The following is an 11,353-nucleotide window of genomic DNA, read 5'->3' on the forward strand; positions in this document are numbered from 1 at the left end:
CTGGAGCAGAAAGGCCACAACAATTATTTACTCTTATCTGTGTAAGTTGTTCCCCAATAAACCTCAGAAAGGCCACAGCAATTATTTACTCTTATCTGTGTAAGTAGTTCCCCAATAAACCTATTTATCCTTTATCTTGGGTCTGGTAAACTCATTTAAACCCCACCTTCACCTGAGCGTTGTATGTTGAAAGTTAGAGAAAAATATCTACAAGTACCCTGTTCCAGTATATAGATGGCCTCCTTATAGCTTCCACCACTGTGGAGGAATGTGGACAGGCTCTTTAGAAAGCTTCCAATCCCTGGAGTACAGAGTCTGAGCCAAGAAGACTCACCTGTGTGTCCCTCAAGTCACATACCTAGGCTACAACCTGGAGGAAGGAAAGCCATTGCTTTCCCTCAACCATATTTCAGTTATCCTGCAAATCCTCCACATGTTAGCTTACAAATGATGAAACACCATGTTTTCCTGCTCCATGCCAAAGCAACTGGGGCAGGAAAGGGTTTATTTGGCTAACACTTCCACATCATTAAGGAAGTCAAGACAGGAACTCAAGCAGAGCAGGAACCTGCAGGCAGGAGCTGATGCAGAGGCCATGGAGGGTGCTGCTTATGGCTTGTTCCCCAGGATTTGAACCTGGGTCCTCCTTCTCAGTTCCAGAACAGCTAAGGCTGTTACACAGTAAAACCCTGTCTCAACAAACTACCACAAAAAGAAGAGAAAAGAAAAAATATCCTACAAACTTGCTACCACCCAATCTTATGGAGACAATTGAGGTTACCTCTTCTCAGATGACTTTAGTTTTTTCAAGATCTCACATTGAAAGCATAATAACTTTTACAAGACCCACAGTCTTTACAAATTCAAACATATGTAAAAATTCAGTGTCTGCCAGGTGTGGTGGCTCACACCTTTAATTCCAGAACTCAGAGGCAGAGGCAGGTAAATCTCTGTGAGGCCAGCCTGGTCTACAGAGTGCGTTTCAGGACAGCCAGGACTACACAGAAACCCTATCTCAAGAAACAAAACAATCTAGTCTCTTTAAAATATCCAATCTTTTTAAAAAATCCAAAATCTTTTGAAAAAGTTTAGTCTTTCTGATATAGGTTCCTACTTTAAAAAAAAAAATCAAAATTAAGTTAAATAACTTTTTCTAAGAGGGAAGAACCAGGCCACAATCACGATCTGAATAAAACAAGCCCTAACTCCAACAGTGTAAATAACTCAATGTCCAGTGTCTGGGATTCACTCACGATATTCTGGGTTTCTCCAAGGGGCTGGGCCACTCCTCCAGCTCTGCCCTCTGCAGCACACACAGCTTGTCTTTTAGTCTCCGGCTGGCTTTACATCATCGCTGCTGCTGTTCTTGATGGTCATCCTGTGGCACTGGCGTCTCACCAGTAACCTCTCCCGGGCTCTCTTCAGGGACCCCAGGCCTGACACACAGTGCTAAGCCTCAGTTCAGTCACGCACAGGAGGTGGCAACCTCAGCTGCTTCCAGAACACAGCTTCCATGTGCTGATCTGGAGGAAACCTTTCCAGAAGACTTCATCTCAATGATGCTGGTCTCTTCTGAACTACTGTTAATTTCTTAGCTCTAGATAACCACTATCAGCTGGCCCAGTAACGCAAAGGTTTCACCTCAACAATGCTGCCCTCTTGTCAATCATGGCTAAGATGGCAGCTCTCTTCAGCCCCATCTGGCTGGAACAATAAACTCTTAATTCAAAATAGCAAAAGGCCCTGATAGTCTTTAAACTTCTGTCTGAAACCTTACGAGCCAGATCTCCATCTTCTGCACTGCTTTCAACAAACTCCTACAGAGCATCCCACTGAGCTCTCGACACTCATGGCTTTACTAGCCCCGCCTTCCAAAGTTCTTCCACAACCCTCCCCAAAACAAGGGGGTCTTTGTTAGGTTTTCTATTAATGTTACAAATACCCTGCTTGTCTTTGTTAGGTTTTCTATTAATGTTACAAAACTCCATGACCAAAGAAACCTGGGGAGGGGAGGGTTTATTTAGCTTAAATTTCCATATTACAGTTCTTCATCAAAGGAAGTCAGGACAGAAGCTCACGTAGAAGCAGAGGCCATGGGGGAGTGCTGCTTTCTGGCTTGCTCCTCATGGCTTGCTTTCTTATAGAACCCAGGACCGCCAGCCCAGGGATGGTACACCCACAAAGGGCTGGGCCCTTCCTCATCAATCACTAACTAAGAAAATGGCCTACAGGCTTGCCTTTAGCCCGAGCTTAAGGAGGCATTTTCTCAATTGAGGCTCCCTCAGGTGACTTTAGCTTGTGTCAAGTTCACATAAAACTATCCAGCACACCCTGTCCCCTCATGAAAAACAAAAATCAACACAAGCACAGGAATTCCTGGTGGCAGTTGGATACTGGTGGCTAGACTAACGGGATTTGTTGTGACAGCCAAATCCTTCTGTGCTTGCACCGGGAGTATCCAGCCTTTGGGATGGACTGAGACTGAGCGGCCTTCAATGCCTTGGAAAAGGCTCGGGTATCTGCTCTGGCCCTGGCCCATCCACACATTACTAATCCTTCCACTTGTATGTGGATGAGGCCAGAGACATTGCCTAGGGGGTCCTCATGGAAACTCTGGGACCCTAGAAAAGACAGGGGGCGTAGCTGCTCAAGAGACTTGACCTGGTTGCAGACGGATGACTGGCATGCGTAAGGGTAATAGCTGCCATCACCCTGCTGGTAAAAGAAGCTGACAGCATGAACTGTTCTTGATGGTCTCAATCTATCTTTTGGGTATACCTCTGCTCTCTTATGTCCCTTCCAGGGGAGGACAGGAGTCACTAAATCAGGTTGTGGAGAACACTGGCTAGAAAAGGGTCTTCAGGAACTACAATTTTATGCATGCCTGTCAATGATGAGTTGTCCTGCCAAGGACAAGGTACCTGCATCATGTCCTCAGATTACTTGGCTTGTACGAAGAGTTTGGCTATATGTGCCTCCTCTGACTCGCTGGACACTCACACCCCTACGCTACGTTAACACCCAGTTACGTACCTATGGTGGAAAAGAGGGGAGTGCTCGTACTGGCCTTGACCTGCAGTCAGAGGGACCCCGGTTCTAGTCCTGCTCCTGGTAGCGACAAGAACAGCCAGTGCAACTGCTAGAGGCACCTCAGCCTTGATCGTTAGGAACAAACTGTCGGGAACTCAGTTCTCAGAGAGATTTAGATCCAGGCCGTTTGGAGAATTCTATCTGTAGGCTGGAGAGCCAAGCTGACTCCCTTGCCAAGGTAGTCCTGCAGAACGTAAGGAGGCCAGGCCTCCTTTTTATGAAAGAGAGAACTTTATGCAGCCTTAGGAGAAACTTGCCAACCAATCAGTGGTCCTTAGGGAAAACTTGCCCATGGTCAGCTCAAACCTTGAAGAAAGGAAGAAAGGAGGCATAGATTGGTCTCTGATCACTTGGTTCCCATGGCTGACCCTTACTGTCAACGATAGCTGGACAACTGATTTTTATTCTGATCAGGCTAATGGTGGGACCCTGCAGCCTCACCTGCATGGCCTATTACATGAAACAGAGGATAAACTCAGGACCAACTACGCCCCCTAGAACAGGACACGTGAATGATTTGACCGGTGTCCATAGAACCAGTGGGGAATGTGACAGGCAAAACGGTTCAGAGACTCTCCCATCTTTTATTCCTGCAGAGGCCATTTCAGGCTTAACTAGAATGTGCTCTCCTTGACGGAGAATCCAGTGGAAAATTACCCAACTCTTGTTTTAGGAAACTGAGGTCAAGGGGTTCTGTTAAATTGAACCCCCTCTGACTAACCACTCATCTTAGTTTCCCTTAAATTGCCCCCACCTCCATCCTGTAGCTGCTGAGAGAGATTCCAGGATATGGTTTCTGCTTTCAAAACCCTGTGCTCTGGATACTTAGTACTATACTTAGTTCCGAATAGCCCCAGCCAGCTGGAATAAAGATTTTCAATAGACTATAAACTCTCTGAGTGGTCATGTCTGGTGGGCTCCCTGTAACACCCAAATGTTATGGGATATCTGTACATTGTGTGGAGTGTATTGTGACTGGTATACTAAAAAGATGAATGGCCAATAGCTAGGCGGGAGGCATAGGGAGGGTTTCCAGGGAGAATTCCAGGAGGAATTTTGGCACGTGGGATATGCTGGGAGGCAAGGAGAGGAAACAGAAGGGGAAAGATGGAAGAGGTGTAATGCCATGTGATAGAATGAAGATTAGTATAAATGGGTTGATGTAAGTTATAAGAGCTAGTTAGGAACAAGCCTAAGCTATAGGCTGATCTTTCACAATTAACTCTCTGTGTCATTATTTGGGAGCTGGCTGGTGGGGCAGAAAAACTCATTATATCTGGTGCCCGATGCGTAGCATGTAAATCCACACAGGGCTTGAGAAAGGTAAAACAACAACAACAAAATGAGTTCTGAGTGGGTTCAGTGCTTGCACATACAGAGGCAAGGCTCTGTTAAGAGACCCAGCTCCTGAGCCCTTGAATGGGGCTTATGAGTGACAGGCAGCATGCTATGCAGTGGCAGGAGACCAGGTAGAAATGCCCACTGAAAGAGTGGCTCCAGGCTGGGACCTATTGGCATGAGACTCTGCTCTCAACAACCCGAAGCCAGCCTCCAGGCCATGTGCTAAGCAGAGGCACACAGCAGAGGACCTAGCCATCCCTTAGCAACTTAAGGTTTGGTTCATGTGGTCAGAGGGGACTGCAGACATGCAAAAACAAAACAAAACCAGGTCCAGGTTGACAAAACCTCTCAACAGGCAACAATGTGTTTAAAAATGTGCTTAGATGTTAAAGAAAAAGAAAATGGGTATAGATAGTAATAGAAAACATAGTTTAAAACTAATAAAGTCTTTAAAGAAAGAGTAGTCAGGCAGTGGTGGTGAATGCCTTTGATCCCAGCACTCCAGAGGCAGAGACAGGCAGATCTCTGTGAGTTTGTGGCCAGTCTGGTCCACAAAGTGAGGACAGCCAGGACAGAGAATCTATGTCTGGAAAAAAAAAAAACCTATAATACCACCCTTCCCCTCAAAAAAAAAGGAAAAGAGTAAAATTATATAACTATAAAGTATAATATATATATACACTTTTATAAAGTCTATAAAATATAAATATAAAGTAATATAAAAAGAAAAAGCCACAAGGGGAAATACACAGGGTATCTGGATCCTGGTGCTTTGTTGACTCTGAATTTCTTAAATGTTAATGTACAAAAAAACACTAGCTGCTGAGAGACATTGGATTACGGAAACTGAAACTGCTAAATTAAACCAAAATGTATTTTCCGAGACAAGGTTCCTGGCCATCCTGGAACTCATGCTGTAGACCAGGCTGGCCTTGAACTTGCAGAAATCCACCTGCCTTTCCCTCCCAAGTGCTTGGATTAAAGGTGTGTGCCACCACTACCCAGAATCAAACCTAAATACTTTAAGAATGGCTTCACTTCAGAATGGAAGTAAAATATGTTGTGTTGGGGGAGAGGTTATGCCTTTCTTTTTCTTTTCTTTTTTCTTTCTTTCTTTTTTTCTTTTTTTCTTTTTTTTTTTCAGAATATGGTCCTACTTTATTGTCTTCCCTCTGGCATGACATGACATAAACCATCTGATATTTACAACAATGTTCTTTTCCTTTCTACATACAGAACACTTTTTTTAAAAAAAATTATTTATGTATTTTTTATTTTACATGTCGATCCCAGTTCCCGCTCCCTCCCTCCTTCCCTCCCTTTTACCCTCTCTGTCCCCTCACATGCACCCTGACCACCCTCCCCTCCCATCCCCCCACCCCAATTCCACATGTAGGGCAATGCCATCCAGTTGGGGTCATGTAGATCTGACAGGTCATTTGAAGTAGGGACTAGGACTTTTCTCCTGTCTCTAGGTTAAGGCAGTATCCCTCCATGTGGGAAGTGTCTGCAAGGTCCTTTTGTGCACCAGGAATACATCCTGGTTCCACTGTCTGAGGTCCCTTAGACTGCTCAGTCCTTCTGGCTGAGACCCATATTCAGGGGGGCCTGAGTCAGTCCCATGCTGGATTCCCAGCCATCAGTCTGGTGCCCGTTAGCTCCTCCTTGTTCAGGTCAGCTGTCTCTATGTGTTTCTGCTGCCTGGTCTTGTCCTCTCCCTCTACATCTGGATTCTAGTTCGACTCAGTGTTTAGTTATGGGTGTTTGCTTCTGTTTCCAACAGGTACTAGATGAGGGCTCCATTATGGTAGATAAGTTAGTTGTTGATCTCACTGTCCAGGAAGGGCGTTTATGGTAGCCTTTCCACGGTTGCTCAAATTGTTAGTTGGCAGCAGTCTTGTAGGTCTCTAGACCTTTCTTTAGGTTCAGTTTTTTCTTCAAACCAATATTGGCTCCCTCTTTTATGTTCTCTCTCTCTCTCTCTCTCTCTCTCTCTCTCCCTCTCTCTCTCTCTCTCTCTCTCTCTCTCTCTCTCTCTCCTGTCTTCTATTCCTACCCTGACTCAATCTTCCCAGTCACACGTGCTTTCCTCTCCTCCCCTTCTCTTTCTCCTACTTTTCTCTCTCCATTCGCTGCCCCCCCACTTCCCCTGTGCTCTGGGGGACTTGTTCCTTTCCCCTTCTGTGAGGGACCTTATATGAATCTCTTAGAATACACCTTGTATCCTAGTTCCTCTGGTGGTGTGGATTGTAGGCTGCTGATCCTTTGCTCTAGGTCTAAAATCCATATATGAGCGAGTACATACCATGTTCCTCTTTTTGTGACTGGGTTACCTCATTCAGGATGGTTTCTTTCTGTTAGTCGGTCTTTTTATAGGTGAGTTAAGACCATTAATGTTGAGGGTGAGTAAGGACCATTGATTGGGTTATGCCTTTCTTTCTGGGAAACAACAAGTTATGGTTCTCTTCAAAATTAATTAAGATCAGATTTGACTGGGGAGATGTCCTGAAAAATCTTGGCTATAGACATAATAAAAAAAAAGCAAAGGAGACTATGTAGGACAAGGGGAACAGCTCTGAGACTGGATGAGACATGATAAATCTTGTTGGCTACAGAGTCCTCATGATTTATTATTAAAAGCCATCCTTTCCTATTACATGGATGGTTACACAGTTCAAAAAGACTAATAAAGTTGGCAGATGCCTTTCACCTGCTCAAACATAAAACAACAACAACAAAAATCACCTTTAGCTGACTTGTGTACACCACACATTCCATACTTGTGTTAATACAGATACATATGTTATCTTAAAAATTTATGTTTTCAGAAAAAAAGAACAAGTAGTCCAGGTGATCCAGCCTCTCAGAGAGCTTCTGTTGCAGTACAACTTCAAAGCTGCTAGTTGAGATGGTCCAGCCTCACAGACTACTCCAGCCAAGTCTTCAGATAAGCTCTACACTTTCCAGAACAACTTCAAAGCTGCTAGCTGAGATGGTCCAGTCTCACAGACTACTCCAGCCAAGTCTTCAGATAAGCTCCTATACTTTCCCATCACACAGACACTAAACAAAACATAATACGACTAGCTCTCCCAGGACTTGACCATTATCCCAATTTTCTCATAGTCCCCTAAAGGTGCCGTTGCCCCCAGATAACAGGAAGCAACCTAGAAAACATGATGTCCATAGTCCCAAGAGGCGAGGTGGGTGCTGTTTGGTTGTCCTGTGAATTATGGGTGTTTGTCCTCATGTAGAGGGTTGTTTACAAGTTGTTGGTCAGGGAGAAAGCTGAACAAAAGAGATTAGATTCAGGGATCTCATTCTGCAAAGAAAAAGGGGGATATAAGGATGGTAGGATAAAAAGGTATTATTATTAAATCTACTTTAAACTAAAAAGCAACTAGTAATCTCAAACATTTTTCATTAGTGTGGAGTTTTATATACTGATAGAAATTGAAGGTTATTTTTGCTATAACATACTATGTATATGTTTCTATTCTTGTTTATGGTATTGTACCTATGCAACTCATTTTAAAATGTAATGTAAAGTTCTAGTCCAGTAAAGCTATTATTATAAACCATTTAGGATAATTAAGAAATGCATGTTAGCCGGGTGGTAGTGGCATGCGCCCTTAATCCCAGCACTTGGGAGGCAGAGGCAGGTGGATCTTTGTGAGTTCAAGACCAGCCTGGTCTACAGAGCTAGTTGCAGGATAGTCTCCAAAGCTACAGAGAAAACCTGTCTCAAAAAAAAATGCAGGTTAGTAGTTAGTCATCTATAACAACCAAACTTGTAGTCATGTTAGTTATGTTTTTATGGTCATACAGAAATATATTTTAGATAGATAGATGGTCTTCAAACAATTCAGAGATCTATAGAATATGGTCTAGTTAAATGTTTTAGTAAGACAAGGCTTTTCACGAGTGCTCCTGGTAGCACCAGTTTACTTCAAAGGAGGATGATGGGCATTGAAGAACCTCCATATGAAGCATGCTTTCAATGTAGCAAAGCTAGCCACTGGATGAGAAACTGCCCTTGCCTCAACTGCTGACAGTTACTGTCCAAACTGGACAAACAGGACACAAAAGAGGAAGACTGCTGGACTTTGCCAAGACAAGAAAAGACAGTCCTTCAATATTCCTGCTTCACAGAAAAGTCTGTCAGATAGTCTAGGCCTGCAGGCCAAATATGGATGCCCCAATGTTGTAGAGAAACCTTGAGGTGACTGTCCACATAGCTAAATGTCTCTGTCATTTTTTATAGTTTTGGGAATTGTTTGCTCTGCATTGGGTAATATTATATCCTTTTCAAGTCTTTGATAGGGTTGAAGACTAGATTTTTTTTTTTATAACCAAGTCCATTTAAATGAAAAAAAACATTTATAGACAATATTTGGGAATTTGGGCATCATTCTTTCCAAACTACTTCCTGCTGATAAGGGGCGCTGTCATGGGGGATTCTAAGAAGATGCAGAAATCCTGGCTGTAGTCTGCAAGGCTGCTTTGTCCAGCTGTTTTGAATGTAGGATCACCTAGTACTCTGTTTCAGGCGGTCTGGCTTGATCAAACCACATTAGTCTGGAAGAAGACTAGATTTTTATAGTTACGGTTTTCCTTGTTACCATTTAAATGCAGAAAAGAAAGTTACATAAAAGATGTGAAGTTTATAAGGTTGAGAAACATAAAAGTTTATATTGTTTATCCAAGATATTTTTAGGTCTGAAAAGATATTTTTAAGATGGTAATACAAGTTATGACAGAAAATGGTTTAGGTATAAAACTTTGGACTCATCAAGATAAGATAGAGTAATTTTCTCCAAATTTGACAAACACAAATGGACTGGACATTGTGAATGTAATTCTTACTTCATAATTATTCTTTTTTTTTTTCAGTTTGCCAAGCTGTGACTGTTTATTAACTGACCAGAGTACAAAAATACCACAGTCAGCACCTTAGTTCATCCGTCTAATAAGCCTGTTTATCTGGTCTTCCCTGTTGCCACCATCACCACCTTCCACAAAGTGAGTGGTCTTTTTCTTCATCCCACCCCGTGGAGAAGACAGTTTGAAAGGCCACAGGAAGTTGTTGGCTTCCTTGAAGCGTTTCTCCACTGTGTAGATCTCATGGATCAGATCCTCCATGCAGATAATGCCGTATTTACCAAGAGATCGAGCAATCAAGGAATTGTCCGTCAAGGCAATTCTCTTCTTATTGATTTTGCCATAGCCATGCTTGTAGATGAGCTCGTTTACTGACTTCAGGTTGGGGTACCCCCATGCAATTTATGGTTCTATGATCCTCAGCATGTTAATCGAAGCCTTGTTGAGCTTAACAAAGGTGCCATTGAATATCTGACGAAGACAGAGCAGCTGCAACGCTTTGCGGACCTTTGGGCTCACACCATCGATACCTTGGATTCGGTTGACGAATGCCAGCTTGGGTTCTGCAGGCACGTAGAAGTTTCCGGCTTTCCTTGCCATCCTAGCCATGCGAATCTCCATCCGGTACATCTGCCTGTATTCCTTGTGTTAATGCTTTGCCTTTTCATAGATGAGCTTCCTCCGTGCCTTCCGTAGTGTCTTCAGTGCAAACTCTAGGGTTAGGGTTAGGGTTAGGGTTTAGGGTTTAGGGTTTAGGGTTTAGGGTTTAGGGTTAGGGTTAGGGTTTAGGGTTTAGGGTTTAGGGTTTAGGGTTAGGGTTAGGGTTAGGGTTAGGGTTAGGGTTAGATTTCTGGAAGCGCTTCACCTTCAGCTCCTTCGCTTTTTCTAAAGGGTCTCTGGCACAGCAGGAACCTTCTTTTTCTTCTCCAGCGGCCTCCATGGCTCTTTCCCGGGTGGGGAAGAGCACTTGATAATTATTCTTATTGTATATAATTTTACTGTATTTGAGTTAAAACCTTTCCTTTTGATTTAGACAGAAGGGGAAACGTGGGATATTTTACATTATGTGAAAATGTATTACCGTGATTGGTGTAATAAAGAGATGAATGGCTAATAGCTAGGCAGGAAATATAGGCAGGACTGCTGGGCAGAGAGAGGAAGTAGGAGATAACTGAGGCACAGAAGAGATGACAGGGAGAGCTGGAGGGAGCTGACCGTACAGCATGAAAGAAAGGTAAGATGTGGTAAAACATAGGTTAATTAAAGCAGATTGATTTGAGTTATACGAGCGAGTGGGACAAGCATAAGCCAAGGCAGAGCTTTCATAATTAATAATAAGTCTCTGTGTCATTATTTGTGAGCTGGCAGCCCAAAGAAAAATCTGACTACACCCAAAGAACTCCATACTCTACCATGGAGATGTTTGCACACTTGTGTTCATTGCAAGAAATGGCATCAGCCTAGATGTCCAACAACACATGAAACGATAATGAATACACACAACTATATATATAAAACATTTTCATATATGCATATATGGAAAATGGCATTGTATTTGTCAGTAAAGAAAAATGAAATTATGAAATATGCAGGCAAATGGATGGGCCTGGAAAATAGAATATTAAGTGAACTGATCCAAACTCAGAAAGAAAAAAACCAAAACCATGTACTCAGATCTTAACCTATAGTGTGCATATGTTTACATGGGAATACACATAAGAACATGTAAACAGGCCCAAGTGTGAGTATAGTCTAGAATTTCTTTTCTCTTTTTTCAATTTTTCTTGAGACAGGGTCTCACTATGCAGCTCTGGAACTAGCTCTGTAGACCAGGCTGGCCCCTCACTCTCTGAGATCCACCTGCCTCTGCCTGTAAGTGTTGGGATTAAAGGTGTGCACCACCGCACCTGGCTTAGTCTACAAGGGGGAAACAGTAGGTTGTGAGGGGAGACGGAGTGCAGGCGAAAGCACACGTGAATCACGGAAGGGGATAAAATGCTACATTTTTCTAGTTGTAAGTGTGTCAAACCTTTTTAAAAAA

At 43.1% G+C, this 11,353-nt stretch overlaps 1 pseudogene; it reads right to left on the reverse strand.

The window, feature by feature from the left end:
• Positions 1 to 9,324: 9,324 nt before the first annotated feature.
• Positions 9,325 to 9,969, reverse strand: LOC127233810 (60S ribosomal protein L7-like; annotated as a pseudogene).
• Positions 9,970 to 11,353: the final 1,384 nt, after the last annotated feature.

The sequence above is a fragment of the Phodopus roborovskii genome, unplaced genomic scaffold (assembly GCF_943737965.1).
Source record: "Phodopus roborovskii unplaced genomic scaffold, PHOROB, whole genome shotgun sequence".
Classification (NCBI taxonomy): domain Eukaryota; kingdom Metazoa; phylum Chordata; class Mammalia; order Rodentia; family Cricetidae; genus Phodopus; species Phodopus roborovskii.